Below are 17,821 nucleotides of genomic sequence, written 5' to 3'. Positions count from 1 at the left end.
CCCATGGACTGTAGCCCGCCAGGCTCCTCTGTCCATGGGGATTCTCCAGGCAAGAATACTGGAGTGGGTTGTCAAGCTCTCCTCCAGGGGATCTTCACACCCCAGGGATCCAACCGTTGTCTCTGATGTCTTCTGTGTTGGCAAGTGGGTTCTTTACCACTAGCGCCACCGGGACCTGGATCTTCCCTAACCACCGCCCCTTGCCAGGTTCTTACTCTCTGCAGCTCTCACCATAGATTACAGCTGCTCCTTGAAATTATCTTGGCTTCTGGGACACTGTTTTCTCTTGATATCTTTTTTTAGTTCTCTGACTCTCAGGGAAGCCTGCCCTGACCACTGGTTTGGTAGCACAGCCCCCTGGAGTGGGGGTAATTTGAGAAGAATTTAATAGGGGCACCACTTACCAATTTAGGGGCAGGGTGGTGAAACCCGTCAGGGCCAGCAGTAGTGGGGAGCCCCTGCTGACTCTTGGTCTGGAGGATAAGAGTGAGGAAGCAGTTTTGTCATTGACAGGGCCTGGAGAGGGAGCTCAAGGAAGCGCATCTCGGAAGCAACCAGCAGGGAGGGGAGTGGGGGGGTGCAGATAAATACCTCAACGCCCTCCTCCCTGTGAGCTCACAGAAGCTGGCTGGTGGGGACAATGATGCATTTCACACCCCAGGGTCCTGGGGCAAAGTGCAGAAAGGACAAACGCGGAGAGTGAATCCACAGGGGCGAACAGAAGCATCCAGCCACCGCCCTGCCTGGTACAGGCTGAATTCCGTCCCCCCCCCAATCCATACAGTGAACTCCTAACCCTCAGCACCTCAGGATGTGACCTGAAGTGAAGATCAGGTCTTTAAAGAGATAAGGTGAAATGAGGTCACTACGGTGGGCCCTAAGCCCATCTGACTGGCGTCCTTATCAGAAGAGATTAGGACTCAGACATACACAGGGGGGTGTCCGTGTGAGGATGCAAGAAGATGACTGTCTAGGAGCCAAGAGGCCCCCGAAGGCACCAGCCCTGCCTGCGCTTTGTTCTTGGATTTCCAGCCTCTGGAACTGAGACAGTGAAGTTGTTTTTGAATCAGCCTGGACTATGGAACTTTGCTACGGCAGCCTGAGCTAAGACGATGCCTAACTTTACAAGGGTCCCTTTCCCCCTTTCCTTGCTTATTTTTCTCTCTAGCCTTTATTACCATCTGAGATACAGTATGTTTCATTTGTCTTGTCCTTTGTCCCAAAGCCACCTTCCTCCCTGAGTCAACTCCATAAAGGTGTTATTTCTGTCTCTTTCGTCCAGTGCAGAAGCCCCAGGGTGACCTGATATAAAGAAAGAGGCTGATTCATGCATGGCAGAAACCAATACTATACTATAAGGCAACGATCCTCTGATTAAAGATCAATAAATTTGAATTTAAAAAAGAGAAAGGGCTCTGTTGGGACAAATGTTTGTTGAATGAAAGTTTTCCCATGTCTCTCTTTTTAGTCATCTTTGCTGGTTTTCTTTCTAAACTCCTCTTAGCCCCAAAGGCCCTGAAGTGCACTCATTGGTCTTGGCCTCTGCAGACCAGCATCCCCTCTAGTCCCCCTCTGATAAGTGACATGGCAACCTAAGGGTGGGAGCCCGGGGCTCCAGAGCCATGCCGACTGCGGCCTCTCCCATGTCTCTGCTGGCCCTCTGAACCCCCCCAGTCCTCTCATCACAGCCTCGTGCTCAGCCACGTGGGGGAGACTCTCCATGTCCTCTGGGAGCTGGAGTCTGGGCTGCAGTAGGTGGTGAGGGGAGGTGTTCTAAGTGTTAACACTTCATCATCTCATAGTGTCAGCTGTGGCTGGGCTGGTCCAAGGGAAGCACCAGGAGGTGGGAGGAGGCTGGTGTGTGAGTGAATCAGACACGCAGCGGTGTGAGTGAGAGAGAGACAGAGGGAAGGATAGAGGGAACACGTGAATAAAGGCTAACAGGTTTCCTTCCTCTTCACACGGCATGAGCTAATCCTATCAATCGTCAGGATATTGGCATTTGGCCCTTGTGATGAATACGTCATCTGGGATTTTTTTTTTTTCTGGAAGAAGAAAGAACCCCCCGAGCCATCCAGAATGCAAGTTCTGTCTGTGCAAATACGCACGTTTCCTCGGGCACCTCTTGGGGATCTTTTGCTCATCTGAGACACAGCCCTCGGGGTCTCAGGACAGGACCTGCACGCACGTTGGCTGTCTCCCACGTGCCTACACTTCATCCCAGGGAGAATCAGGCCTGACCCAGGGTCAGGGAATGGGGATGACAAGTTGGAGCCCATCTCTTCAGAACGCGTGCGTGGCTGCCCTGTGCAGGGAGTGGGAAGGCTCTGGATTAGGGAGAAATATTGAGGGCTCAGGTGTAGGTGTTGGCTCTCGCGGGGAGGTCCTCAGACTCTGCTCATACTCTCTCAGAGGTGAGGACCATAGACTACAAATGGGGACCGTGCGTGCAGGTGTGTGCGTGTGTGTGAGTGGGGCATTCACGTGTGTGCATGCTCGTGCCTACTTGTGCACGCGTATATGTGTGTGTGTGTGAGCGAGGCCGCTTGAATGAGCACAGTCAGTTTTTAAAGGAGAATGAAAGGCTCTTTGGAGAAGGCAGCAGAGTTGCTCCGGTCCAGGGCACGCTGTGGATGGCTGGATCGGTGGACGCTTTCCGGGCAGTTGGAGCCTGTGTCTGTCTGGACACGACCTGGGGACGAGCAGCGGCCAAGAACCGAAACTCAGAGAGAAAAGCGCAGAAGAAGAATGTGTACAAAGGCAGGGTGCCAGGGATTATTTACTTTCAACAATGTCTTGTCTTACTTCTTGGGAACTCAGAAAAGGAAATAAAGAGACGAGAGTGTAGAATGATCTGCGTTTCAGAATTTAGGGTGTCAACAAGACATTGCGCAACTATGGCTGCTTGTTATGAGGGTTCCTTATTATGTGAATTTGGTTATGCAGTTCCTGGCCCTCGAATTCATTCTTTCATTTACTCAACCAGTGAACAAATATTTGTTGAGCGCCTTGATGGATTGACCTTCCAATTCAGTCAAGCAACAGCTAGTTCACCCTCTCACTACATGCAAAATTTGCTGTTGTTCAGCCGCTAAGTCGTGTCCGACTCTGCAACACCATGGACTGCAGCACACCAGGCTCCTCTGTCCTCCACCAACTCCTCGATTTTGCTCAAGCTTATGTTCACTGAGTTGATGATGCCATCCAATGATCTCATCCTCCGTCACCCCCTTCTCCTCCTGCCCTCAATCTTTCCCAGCATCAGAGTTTTTCCAATGAGTCTGCTTTTTGCATCAGGTGGCCAAAGTGTTGGAGTTTCAGCTTCAGCATCAGTCCTTCCCATGGATACTCAGGGTTGATTTCCTGTTGGATGACTTGTTTGATCTCCTTGCAGTCCAAGGGACTCTCAAGAGTCTTCTCCAACACCACAATTCAGAAGTATCAATTCTTTGGTGCTCAGCCTTCTTTATGGTCCGGCTCTTACATCCATACATGACTACTAGAAAAACCACAGCTTTGACTAGATGGATCTTTGTTGGCAAAGTAAAATCTCTGCTGTTTAATTGGCTGTCTCAGTTTGTCTCAGCTTTCCTTTCAAGGAGCAAGCGTCTTTACATTTCACGGGAGCAGCCACATTCCACAGTGATTTTAGAGCCCAAGAAAATAAAACTTGTCACTGCTTCCACTTTTCCCCCTTCTGTTTACTGCGAAGTGATAGATGCTGTGATCTTAGTTTTTTGAATGTTGAGTTTCAAGCCAGCTTTTTCACTCTTCTCTTTCACCCTCATTAAGAGGCTCTTTAGTTCCTCGTCACTTTCTGCCACATACACACCATCATGCTAATTTTGCCAAAGTGTTTTAACTCTTTTGTATAATGTGTGCCTGCTAAGTCACCTTGGTCACGTCTAACTCTTTGAGACCCTATGAACTATAGCCCACCAGGCTCCTCTGTCCATGGACTTCTCCAGGAAGGAATAGTGGAGTGGGTTGCTATGCCCTCCTCCAGGGGATCTTCCTGACCCAGGGGTTTAAGCTGTGTCTTTGTGGAATAAGTTTATTATAGAAAAATTTCCCTTCCTCTCTTTAGCATCCCGGAAGAATTCTAAATAATCCTTAGCATGTTATTTCAATATTTTTACATCACTTGGTTAAAAAAAATTCCTAAAGCCAACCATTGTGTTTTGATGTCAAGATATCTGCAAAATGTGTTGCTATTGATGAAATTGCAGGAGAAATGACATCAGCACACACAAAACCCTTTAGACTGTGTCTCTGCCCCTGCCCACAGCCACAGACTGTGGAAGGCGGGAACAGACTGGAGTTCTTACAACACGGGGGAAATGCACGCTCAAGAGCAGTTTGGAAGCAACTACTTCCTCTATTTCATAGCGGAATGTCCCAAACCTTATCCTGGCCTTTTCCTTCTTTTGTTTGGAAATCTTCTGGTCTCCTTGTCCCTGCTCCGCCTGACTCTGGAATGACTTACCCGCTCCGACTGGCTGTTCTTTGCAGACAAGCACAATCTATCAATGTGATATTTTTCTTTCCAGAAAGCCAGCTAGATTGTTCATACTGGGAACCAGATTGTGCTGTTACTTGTCACTTGGGCAGAAGCTTGTCTTCGTCCCCATGGGCTGCAGGCCAGAGCAGAGATCAGATTGGCCTCTTTTCATCAAGTGCCCTAGGCCCCTAGCGCTTCTTTCATTCAGAGCACAGAGCTGGTGTCTGACTGCTGACATGATTAATTTCCCATCCGAGCCTCTTATTTCAGGGAGATGGAGAGAAGGGACTAGAAAGAGGCCCCAGAGAGGAGGCGACAGGGCTTTGTATCCCGGGTCGGATCGCTGCCCTTCCTAGCCTGACCACAAGCACCGAGGGTCAGTGTCAGCCTGTGGGCCCTGCCTCGGGACCCCCACCTCCACGAAGAGCCCCAGAGCGGGGCTTTGCTAGGCTGTGTGCTGCTGGAGCCTCAGCCAGTGATGATGGAGAACCCAGGAAAGCCGATCCTTTGTCTCCGTGGATGTTCTTCAGGGCAGAACGCCATGGACCGGGCTCAGAAATCCCTCAGGGGCTGCTGCCCCATGTCCATCCCCTTCTCAGTAGCTTCTCCCAGCCCCGACCTTGGCTGATGAAGGTGCCCCAAGTCTTGCCTTACTGACCTCTCCAGGCCCACCCAGGCTGCGTCTCCAGTCTCCAGCTCCCAGAGCTTTGCCCTGCAGCCAGCCTGAGCGTCTCCCAGCCACTGGCGCTGCACTCACTCACCTCTGGGCCATCACACATGCCGCTCCCTTTTGCTGATACACCCTTCCCTCCCCCAGCCTTGCCGCGTTCTGATTCTCCAGCAGTTTTGGCTTCCGTGGGGGGTGTCCCTGGGGGTCTCAGCCTTGGCCTCCTAAACAGATCAGGGGCCTGATCCTGTGCTCCTGGAAGCCTCATGCCTTCCCCGATGTCACAGGCTGGACCACATGGGTCGGCCTCCTCCCCCCCCGTTATGTCAGGTCTGCAGGAACCGGCCTGTGTGTCTCACACTGCTCTCTCCCCAAGGCCTGCATGTCACAGTCGGTTGGGAGCTGTGGGAGTAAAGAGCCCTGAGCACTCAATGCCCGGTGCTGAGTGAGGTGCTGAGAGGCAGGGATTAGAAAAAGGCACAAGACTGGGCCTTCCCGGGGCTGGACTGGGGGAATCAGAAGGACCAGAGGGCACCAGAAGTGGTCCATGATGTGGGACTCTGGGGTTGTTTGAGAGGCTGGAAGAAGGAGGCAGGATGCCCAACCCAGGGGACGAGGCAGCAGTCAGGGAAGGCTGCCTGGAGGAGGTGACACCTTAGGTGAGGACTCTCCTCACTGCCTTGTTCTGCCCACTGGACTCCTGGAACCATGGAGCTGAGAGCTTAAGCTATGCTTGGGAACCACGGTTTGGGGCGGGCCTCCAGGACCCCAAGGGGGCAATTTGGGGCCAGGGCATCCAGCCCAGGGGGAGCCTGTTGCCTCTGACTCTCTCATGGTAGCTGTATTAGTCAGCTGGGGCTGCCACCATCAAATACCTGGGAAGAGTGACTTCACTAGAATCTGTTTGCTCGTAACTCGGGAGGCTGAGTGTCCAGGTGCTGACGAGGCTGGTGTCTCCTGAGGCCTCTCGCCCTGACTTGTGGGCGGCCGCCTTCTCCTGTCCTGACACGGCTTTCCCTCTGCGCCCGAGCCTCCCCAGTGTGTCTGTTGGTGTCCAGGTTTCCTCTTCTTACGAGGACACCAGTCAGGCTGGGTTAGGACCTGGCCTAGGGGCCTCATTTTGCTTTAGTGACTGTTGTAGAGACCCAACCTCCAAATATAGTCACGTCTGAGGTTGCTGGGGTTTGAGGCCCCCACATATGAATTCTCCGCAGGGGACACTATGCTACACAGCAGTAATTAAGGGGCACACTAGGGGCTGCCCCGGTGGCGCAGGGGTATAGACTCCGCCTGCCAAGGCAGGAGCTGTGGGCTCCATCACTGGTGGGAGGCTGAGCACGCACACACAAGGCACACACTGTCTGCCTCATTCATGCAGCATTTGCACACCTCCGGAGAGTAGGTGCATGTCACCTAAAACCTCCTAACAGTCGCTACCCTTTCCATCACCTTGTCCCCTTGTTCCCCACCTGGTTTCAAAGCTGAGCTACCTCCATAGATGGCCACACTCTGGGCCAGTGTTCAAGAGATGTGAGAAGATGCTGTGAAGGCTGTCGCTTCTGGCTCCTGGGGCCCCTCTGACCCTCTGTGCTGCCTACTGGGTGCTGAAACTGAGGCTCACATAAGATTCCGTTCACAGGTTTACTTTTTATTTCCCCGAGAAGATTTTCAAGCTCAGATGCTTTCCATCAGTGTGAGGTGTGTTCCTGCAAGAAGCACCCTGACTGCAAGGGGGGATAGGATTTCCCAGATGATGAGTCCCTTTGAAAGGACTGTGTGTGGTTCCTGAGACATCTTGAGTTTTGTCCTCATGAAAGCAGATGGGAGCAAGCAAGCCTGCTGCTGTTGATGGTGAACAACTTTATTTTTCTTTTTGACTGGCCGAAAGATTCTTTACGTTCTGTAGAGCTTTACAATTTTCAAACGTTTCACACACATGATATCATAAAATCCCATAGTAACCCCTTTCTTCCCCAGGTGGCTCAGTGGGAAAGAATCTACCTGCCAACGCGGGAGATGCAGGAGATGGGATTCAGTCCCTGGATCAAGAAGATCCCCCGAAGGAGGAAATGGCAACCCACTCCAGTATTCTTGTCTGGGAAATCCCACGGACAGAGGAGCCTGGCAGGCTGTATTCCATGGGGTCACAAAGAGTCAGATGACAGAGTCTGAGCGTGCACGCACCTCTGTATCGCCCCACTTCCCTCTCCCCACTGGTAACCACGCGCTTATTCTCTACATCTGAGTCTGCTTCTTTTTTTTGTATTGTTCACGTACGTTGTATTTTTCAGATTCCACATATAAGTGATATCGTACAGTGTTTCTCTTTAACTGACATTTTATTTAGCATAATGCCCCCCAAGTCCGCCCCTGTTGCCGCAAATGGCAAAGTTTCCCTCTTTGTTTCGGCCGAGTGGTATATGGGCAGCGGTGTTTCCAGACGGGGCTCTGCTCACCCCACCTTCTGGGGACTGCCACTAACTCCTCACTGGGGTTCTTGCTTCCCAGGCAGTGACGGTTTTAGAAGGACTTAGGAACCCCCGAGTCCACTTTCTCACCTAAAAGAAAGAGGGCTGGCGTGCCTCCTCATCACGCCCTCCCCCGTGCTGGAATGGCGTCAAGTAAACCCAGCAGACGTTAATTACGGTCGAGGACTCCATGCGGAGTTTTATATGCAAGCCTTCTGCGCTCTGTTTAATGTCCTCCGAGAATCCTCATAACAAGTTAATGTTTATACGGGCCTATTAATCTTCAAAGCATTTCAATGGCTTTAGTCAGTCCCACTGACCCTCTTTTTCAGGTAATAATCAGACTTTCTGGTCTCAGATTCTTTCCCCTTCTGCGTCTACATTCTTGGTGGAAGACAAAACAAACACGGAGTCATGAAACGCCCGTGCGCTCCCGCCTCGGGGCTGGGCCGGCGTTTGGGTGGGCGGCATTCCAGCCTTCGTATTCTGCTCCCTCCAGGCCTCCCCTCAATGCGGGCTGGCTCCGCAGTGAGAGGCTCAAAGCCACATTTGATTCCCGAAGACTGTGACCAATGCTTCAGGCCGCTTTTCATTAAACACACACACGCTTGTGCTGGCACGCATTCTCACACACCAGCAAGGAGTTTTCCGTGTGGGGAGGTGGGAATGGGGTGGGGTCCTCTGAAGACCCCTGCATCAGTCCATCCGGGCATTGACCGGCTGCTGGGTGAAGAACACTGGTGGAAGCCAGACAGGCCACCCCTTCCGGGGAAGACCGCTCTCAGTCCGACGAGGTCTGGTGCACATACAGCTGGGATGGACTTCTGCTTAGTCGCTCAGTCCTGCCTCACCCTTCGCCACCCTATGGACCGTAGCTCTCCAGACTCCTCTGATCCTGAGATTCTCCAGGCAAGAAGCCTGGAGCGGGTGGCTATGCCCTCCTCCAGGGGGTCTCTGTGCATCTCCTGTGTCTCCTGCGTTTCAGGCGGATTCTTCACTCTCTGAGCCATGGGGGTTGGAAAGATCCCCTGGAGAAGGAAATGGCAACCCATTCTAGTATTCTTGCCGGGGCATGACTGAGCAACTGAGGACGGGCTTCAGTTCAGTTCAGTCGCTCAATTGTGTCCGACTCTTTGCGACCCCATGAATCGCAGCACGCCAGGCCTCCCTGTCCATCACCAACTCCCGGAGTTCACTCGAACTCAGGTCCATCAAGTTGGCAATGCCATCCAGCCATCTCATCCTCTGTTGCCCCCTTCTCCTTCTGCCCCCAATCCCTCCCAGCATCAGGGTCTTTTCCAGTGAGTCAGCTCTTCGCATGAGGTGGCCAAAGTACTGGAGTTTCAGCTTTAGCATCATTCCTTCCAAAGAAATCCCAGGGCTGATCTCCATCAGAATGGACTGGTTGGATCTCCTTGCAGTCCAAGGGACTCTCAAGAGCCTTCTCCAACACCACAGTTCAAAAGCATCAATTCTTCGGCACTCAGCTTTCTTCACAGTCCAACTCTCACATCCATACATGACTACTGGAAAAACCATAGCCTTGACTAGATGGACCTTTGTTGGCAAAGTAATGTCTCTGCTTTTCAAAATGCTATCTAGGTTGGTCATAACTTTCCTTCCAAGGAGTAAGCGTCTTTTAATTTCATGGCTGTAGTCAACATCTGCAGTGATTTTGGAGCCCCAAAAGATAAAGTCTGACACTGTTTCCACTGTTTCCCCATCTATTTCCCATGAAGTGATGGGACCAGATGCCATGATCTTCGTTTTCTGAATGTTGAGCTTTAAGCCAACTTTTTCACTCTCCTCTTTCACTTTCATCAAGAGGCTTTTTAGCTCCTCTTCACTTTCTGCCTAAGGATGGGCTTAGTGAGCCCTAAACTTCAGTTTCCACAGTGCTGTTCCCACCAGTCTTTTGGCAAGTTTTTTGCAGACAGAGCACCTCTGTTTCCAGGGGACCCAGGAGGCATGTGGGCCATATTCTTCCTCTGTGGCTGTTCCTGCAAAGACCAAGGACCCAGCTCCTTGTTTCCAGCTCCATGTCTCTCACTGGCAGAGCTCTCACCAAAGGGATCTTTCTCCAATGGTTCAGGAAAGGTCAATGAAACAGCAGTTCAAAGCAGTGGATTTGGAGGAAAGAAGTCAAGAAGAATAATCAGCAGAAAATGTCCTTCTGGGTACAGCCTGATGCAAAGACTTCTTAGAAAATGCAAAGAGGGCAGATGACCCAACAATGAGTCTCTGTGCATTTTTGTTCCATAGAAATCCTCCCTAGAAAGGACCAGACTCCCACAGCCTGGATCAGGAAGTTCAGGAGGGGAACGTCCCTGGTGGTCCAGTGGTTAAGAATCCACTTTCCAATGCAGGGGACTCGAGTTCAGTCCCTGGTCTGGGAACTAAGATGCCATGTGCCGAGGAGCAACTAAGCTGGTGCAACTGCTGAGCCCAGGGGCTCTAGAGCCCCACGTGCTGCAACAGGAGAGGCCCAAGTACCACATCAGAGACCCAGCGCAGCTGAGAACAGTAAATAATAATAAGACATTCTGGGTGGATGGACAGCCAACCGGGTCCTGCCAATGCCCCCTCCCTCTGAACCTCGGTGTGGGAAATTTTTTGGACCAGGGCATGAACAGTCATGTAACCCTGATGCGAGCAAGCAAATCTGCAGACACTAGTCTGATGCTTATTATCTGGCCGTTTTGCTCTCCCATCATCATCAATCTAATATCAGCCTAGCACCCAGAGCACAGAGACTTCCATGGGAGTCTGTTAAAAGAGATAACTACTCAGCCATCCAATAGCCTTGCCTGTCCAGGCTCATGGGCAGAGATGATGACACGAATTTTCCAGGTGAGAAAGAAAAATCTTTCACTTCTTACTTATCACCTTAATCACGGTTTTGGTTGCTGTTGTTCTTGTTAGAGGGACCAGGAATCCCGAGAGTGAAGTGATGGCTAGAGAAGGTGTCAGGGGGTCACAGCAAGGAGCTCAGATAACGACCCTCCAGTTCTGCTGGGGGTGGAGACCCAGGCCTCTGCTTCCAGGCTCAGCCTAGCTCCAGGCAACCAACCAGAGGACACTGTTTCCCATCTCCGAGGATATCTGTTCGACAGAGCAAGACAGGCTCACTCACCTGGTGGACTGCGTGCGCAGTGTGTATTGCTGCCCACCTGTCTCATGGGCACTGCCTCTGAGTGCTCACCCAGCCTTCCCCACACCATCTCTTCCGCCCAAATACAGATTTGGACCCTAGATTGTACCAGTACTGCATCCACGGTCTTTGTTACTGTTCAGTCGCTCAGTCGTGTCTGACTCTCTGCAACCCCATGGACCGTAGCCCACCAGGCTCCTCTGTCCGTGGAATTCTCCAGGCAAGAGTACTGGACTGGGTAGCCATTCGCTTCTCCAGGGGATTTTCCTGACCCAGGGATCAACCCACAACTCCTGCATGGGCAGGCGGATTCTTTCCTACTGAGCCATCTGGGAAGTCCATCCACGGTCTGGGCACCGACAGTTTTCTCTGTGCTTTGGGACATTCCTGCAAGAAGTCAGAGGTGACGCAAAGCTTCCCTGTGACCAGGAGTGTGTAAGGGAGAGCTGTTGGACTCCCAACTACCAGTGATGCTCCGCTGGGAACAAAAGGGCGCCTGCCAGTCCAGGGGTCGGCACCTTCCCAGGATAGCTCAGCGCTTAGTTCTCTGGACAGAGAGAGGATAGCTGTGGAGCAGCGGGTGGGTATGGCCTGCCGAGGGACAGGAAAATCAGGAATAGATGCAGTTGTTCTTTGTTGTTCAGTCGCTAAGTGACATCCAACTCTTTGCGACCCCATGGACAGCAGCACGCCAGGCTTCCCTGTCCTTCACTATCTCCCAGAGTTTGCTCAGATTCGTGTCCATGGAGTGGGTTACCCTGGAAATTAGCAATCAGATTCTAGGCCAGCGGTCTTCGAAAATTATATGCTTTCCCACGGCTAAAAAAGCCTGATTTTAAAGGGATGTTTCTATTCTCATTTTTAAGATGAGGCAGCAGTGGGGCAGAAATCTCGCAGGGGGGATTAGTGATCCAAAGCAGGCTCTCCTGATTGCCGCTTGATAGGGAACCCTGAATGTGTCCAGAGGAGCCACCAGCAGAGACCATGAAGGTGGAGAGACTGGAGGTGGCAGAGAAGGGCGAGGGGCAAGCAGCCGAGCTGGTTCTCCTCGGGCCGGCTCCTGATTCACACCGCTACTGGCAATCCAGCTCCAGCTGCCTTGACTGCTGGGCCAGGAGAGGAGAAAGGCACCCCCTTAAACCAAGAGCATCGTTCCAATCAGGTTTGGATGGGAAGAAAGGGCTTGAGGAGGAGGAGGATCGTCTTGGCGAGTCCTTGGAGAGCTGTCAGGACAATTTGGAAAGAAAACTCAACTTTGGAAACCATCATTCTGAAACGACCTTATGTGAAACTGGAAATGCCCACGTGAGCTACTTACTCTGGGGACTCCTTGCTACACATTTTAAATTCCACGTGGTTCCCTTCGTCACTCCTCACATCTCATAGCACCCCTGCCCCCAGGCTGCAGAGAAGTTGGAGAGAAGACAGGGGACTGGGTGGGAATGAGCACCTAACCCATACCATTGATTGCCTCGTTGCGGGGTGGTGATGGCATAAATACAGGACACCCAGTCACGCTGAAATTTCATTATTTTCTTAGTATAAACGTGTTTTGAATATAGGGCTTCCCAGGTGGTTCACTAGTAAAGAATCCACCTGCTGATGCGAAAGATTCGGCTTCGATCCCTGGGTCAAGAAGATCCCCTGGAGGAGGAAATGGCAACCCACTCCAGCATCCTTGCCTGGGAAATCCCATGGACAGAGGAGCCTGGTGGGCTACAGTCCATGGGATCGCAAAGAGTCAGACACAAATGAGTACACACACATGTTCTAACAATTGCTTGGAATATACTTATACTAAAAAATAATTCATTGTTTATCTGAAATTCAAACTTAACAATTTTGTTTGTTTGTTTTGCTAAATTTGAAGGCCCTTCTTGAGGGAGATTCAAACAAACTCAGTCAAGAATTATTCTTTTTCTGCCCAAAGCCCTAGCATGCATGCATGGGAAACGCAGAAGGCCACCCTTTGTCACAGGAGAGCAAAGGACCAAGGACAGCCACCTTCTAGCATCAAGCAGCTGAGGCAACGAACTGTGGGCGGAGTACCTCGGCAGCTCAGGGGCTCTCCCAAATTTTCAACCTCAGAACAGAGCCTCCTTTAGAAACAGCAGGAAGTTGGCCTCTGTAAATAGTTACTGAGGACCATCCACTCACTTGGCCGCTGTGGGTTGTATTTTCCCCGAAAAAAAGACATGTCAGAGTCCTAAGCCTTGCTACCTCATAACGTGTCTTGGTTTGGAAAAGGAATCTTCACAGATACAATTAGTTAAGATGAGGTCACTCATAGCGGCCTAGGATGGGTCCTCGTCCAAGGGGACCGGGGCCCACATAGGAGGAGCAGCAGTGACGCAGACACACAGGGAGATGCCCCGTGATGACAGCGGCAGAGATGAGGCCATGTGTCTACGGGCCACGTGAGAAGAGTGCAATTGTGCGGAAGTCTGAGCATTCTCTGGCATTGCCTTTCTTAGGGATTGGAATGAAAACTGACCATTTCCGGTCCTGTGGCCACTGCTAGGTTTTCCAACTTTGCTGGCATATTGAGTTAAGTACCTTAGCAGCGTCATCTTTCAGTTTTTGAAATAGCTCAAATGGAATTCCATCGCCTCTACTAGCTTTGTTCGTAGTGATGCTTCCTAAGGTCTGCTTGACCTCACTTGACTAGTGGAGTGGGATATACAAGATAGAGATAGTTTACCGGGATTCGCAGATCTAGACACAAACATAAGAGGAGTCCCCGGCGTCTCCTGGGGGAGGGGAGCTGTTTCTCACGCCTGCCATAGGCTTGATGACAGCAGAAATGCATTTCAGATGTTCCTCGCTTACGTGTGTGTCAGCGTGTGTAGATAAAACTACGTGACATTATCTATTGACTGCAGTCTGTATATAATGCCTTCCCTGGTGGAGGTCATACTCAAGTAATCTTGATTGTCATTTTGAAGTCTCACATTAAAATAATTGCTTGCGATGCTGTCAGCAAGGTAAGTAGATCAGGAGACTCGAGAGGCCCATGTCAGTATAATATCTAGGTGAGAAGAGCCTCCACCCTCTTGAGAAATGTGTCTTTCTCATTCGCTTCTGCTCAAGGGTGACATGTGTTCTCTTCCATCTCCAAATGCCACCAGTGGCTGTATATTCTGAAAATACAAAGTGATTTGAATGTGATCTAATGTGTACTCAAAAAAAAAAAAAAAAACCCAGATATATTCTCCATCACTTAGGATAATGCAGTCTCCCATCATTCAACTCTACTTCATTCAGCTCATCCACAAGCAAAAAGTGACGAGTTTGAGGTCAAAGTTCTAAAATTAGACAGAAGTGTTTACTCATTTCCCACTAGGTGGGACTCTTAGGTGACACCAGCCTTAGATGTACCAGGTATACAGGTATCTATGAATTTGGTGTCATGGGGACTCTGGGTAACATTAATGGACAGCTCGGTTGTTTTGACATGAGTTACAGTTAAGGTTGTGGGGGAGATCTGTCAGACCTTTGCTTACAGCCAGGGATGAGCATCCTCTGCCCTCCCCACCCATCATCTCTGAAGGATGCTCATCCTTGAGTCGGGTTTCTTGGGTTGAGGTTTCAGCCGTGGGGTTCTGGGTCCTTCACTTCTGCTTCTACCCTTTTCTTGGCTTTAGTGCCCATTCTTTCCCACACATTTGTCCCTCAACTCTGCACATCGTCTCTTTTAAGAGCTCGCCTCTTCCAGGAAGTCTTCCTGGAATCACTTCTTTGCCTTCCATCCTCGTCAATTTTTTTTTTAAACTTTTTATTTTATATTGGAATATAGTCGATTAACAATGTTGTGATAGTTTCATGTATACAGCAAAGTGATTTAGTTGTATGTATACATGTATCTTTAGTTGTATATATACATGAAACTTCCCTGGTGACTCAGATGGTAAAGTATCTGCCTACAGTGTGGGAGACCCGGGTTCAATCCCTGGGTTGGGAGGACCCCCTGGAGAGGGAAATGGCAACCCACTCCAGTACTCTTGCCTGGAAAATCCCTTGGATGGAGAATCCTGGTAGGCTACAGTCCATTGGATTGCAAAGAGTCAGACACAACTGAGCGACTTCACTTTCACTTTTCATAATCCATTCTTTCTCAAATTCTTTTCCCATCTAGTTTGTTACATAATACTGAGCAGGTTCTCTGTGTTACACAATAGGTCCTTGTTGGTTATCTATTTTAAATATATCAATGTGTACCTATTGATCCCAAACTCCCTAATTATTCCTTCCTCTACCCTTCCTGACTCTTGAGAGTCCCTTTGACTGCAAGGAGATCCAACCAGTCCATTCTGAAGGAGATCAGCCCTGGGATTTCTTTGGAAGGAATGATGCTAAAGCTGAAACTCCAGTACTCTGGCCACCTCATGCGAAGAGCTGACTCATTGGAAAAGACCCTGATGCTGGGAGGGATTGAGGGCAGGAGGAGAAGGGGACAATAGAGGATGAGATGGCTGGATGGCATCACTGAGTCAATGGACGTGAGTTTGAGTGAACTCCGGGAGTTGGTGATGGACAGGGAGGCCTGGAGTGCTGCGATTCATGGGGTCGCAAAGAGTTGGACACGACTGAGTGACTGAACTGAACTGAACCCTTCCCTTCTAGTGACCATAGGTTTGCTAAGTCTGTTTCTGTTTTGTAAATAAGTTTGTTTGTATCATTTTTTAGCTTATATCGACATATAAGCGATATCCTATAATATTTTTCTTTCTCTATGTGACTTACTTAACTCAATATGATAATCTCTAGGCTCATATTGGAAAAGGCAATGGCATCCCACTCCAGTGTTCTTGCCTGGAGAATCCCAGGGACGGGGGAGCCTGGTGGGCTGCCGTCTATGGAGTCGCACAGAGTCAGACACGACTGAAGCGACTCAGCAGCAGCAGCTAGGCTCATCTGTGTTGCTGTGAATGGCATTACTTCGTGTTTTTTTTAATGACTGAGTAGTATTCCATTGTGTATATGCATCACGTCTTTATCCACGCCTCTGTCAATGGGCATTTACGTTACTTCCACGTCTTGGTTATTGTCAACAGTGCTGCAATGAGTATTTGGGTTCATGTATTTTCTGGCTGTCTTTTTCTCTCAGTTTAAGCCCAGGAGTAGAATTGATAGATCATATGGCAGCTCTATATTTAGTTTCTAAAGTAACTTCCACACACTTTTCCATAGTGGCAACATCAGTCTACGTTCCTACCAGCAGGAAGAGAGTTCCCCATCCTCATAATTTATATAATCCATCTAAATCTACCATAATTGGGTTCACAGTGATAACTGCTTTGCCGTGTGTACCTGATTCCACCAAAACCTTTTCTTGGTCTCTTTTCAGAGTCCTCATATTTCACTGTACCCCACGGGCCACCCCACCCTCCTCCACTTCCACACAATGCTTTTTTGTCCGCTCCCATGTGACCTGAGTCCAGAGTGCTCTTCTTAAATACTCTTTATGACATTCACGAAAGTTAGGGAGATAACTTTCTTCCTATTTATTCATAGGAAAAATTGCCGAGCCACCTGGAGCAGTCACTCCGCTTATCACTCAGGGTTTTATCCCATTTCCCCCGTAAAGCAGCCACCTAATTGCACGCCCTGCCCCCAGGAACTCCCGCACTATCTGTGGACACACACACCTCCCCACCCCTGATCAGATGTCAGGCGCGGTCTCCCTTCCACGCAAACATCTGCTCTGTTGTTCCAAGTCCACCACGAAAGCCAGCCAGCTCGGAATAGTGAGGAGTGTGTTCCCAGGCGAGGCACCAAGTCTGGGCCCCCCTCAAACTGTGTGAACCCTCGTCCCTGACTGGCAGAGCCTCTGTGCCCACATCTGGGAATAAGCCACCACTTCCCATACTGTGCCCATGGGTACTGGTAGCCTGGGGCTAAAATGAGTCTAAGAGACCAAATGACTCTCAACATTGAAGTGAATGCGTTGATGCCTGTTCAGGCGTGTCCGATTCTTTGTGACCCCCATGGACTGTAGGCCACCAGGCTCCTCTGTCCTTAGCATTTTTACACTAAGTAGTTTTTATTTGGGGCAATCACAGATTGTTTTTTTTTTTTTCCCTTCTATCTAACAGATGAATGAATGATCAGCCTACCAGGATCTGGGAACCGAGAGACTCCAGCACAGGGTACATCCGGCTATGCCTCCAGATGTCTCCATGGGCTTCCTAGGAACCTGGGGTCCTGACCCAGCCACCTCCTGGCCCCGAACTTGCCCCTTGGGCTGCAGGAGGCTCACCCCAGCCAGAGACAGTGGCTGCAGCTTGTGGTGGCCGTTTGTTTTGTTTTAAAGGCACATAATAATTTGCAGATGTTGGCAGTCACCAGCAAAGTCAGAGAAAAGTTCCAAATGCCAAACCACACAAATATATCATTTTTACTGTCTGATTCCTGGAAATGAGGCCGTATTGCAATACAGCAGTTCATGGTGATGAGTAGGCCTGTTCCCTTTAGGCAGTAGACTGGGGCCAACCTGGGCTTCCCTAGTAGCTCAGATGGTAAAGAATTCACCTGCAATGCAGGAGACCTCGGTTCAATCCCTGAGTCGGGAAGATCCCCTGGAGAAGGGCATGGCTAACCACTCCAGTGTTCTTGCCTGGAGAATCCCATGGACAGAGGAGCCTGGTGGGCTACAGTCCATGGGGTGGCAAAGAGTTGGACATGACTGAGTGACTGACACTGGGGCCAGCCTGGTGGAGATTATTGGCTGTTTATCAACTGTGTTCGTCTACGAAGATGGGGAGACGTCTCTTTGCTTCTGGTTAGTGAGCAAGAAGATCACCTGTCTTCTTTGCCTGAAAGTGCATCTTAAAAAATTCCAGCTGCTCAGAGCTCCCGTTGACAGAAACATGATAGCACCTGTGTAGGTTTCTCATGTCTAAATCTGGCATGGTTAACCTCTTGTGCTGAGACTCCTTCGGCAGCTGGAGAAGCCTAGGATGCCTTCTCAGAATAAAGACTTAATTACATAGGATTACCTAGGAAACCATTATGCTGAAGCAGAGTTCACAAAA

Source organism: Capricornis sumatraensis, chromosome 1 (genome assembly GCF_032405125.1).
Source record: "Capricornis sumatraensis isolate serow.1 chromosome 1, serow.2, whole genome shotgun sequence".
NCBI classification, from domain to species: Eukaryota; Metazoa; Chordata; class Mammalia; order Artiodactyla; family Bovidae; genus Capricornis; species Capricornis sumatraensis.
The sequence above is the reverse complement of the archived record's forward strand: the minus strand, read 5'-3'. Positions refer to the sequence as shown.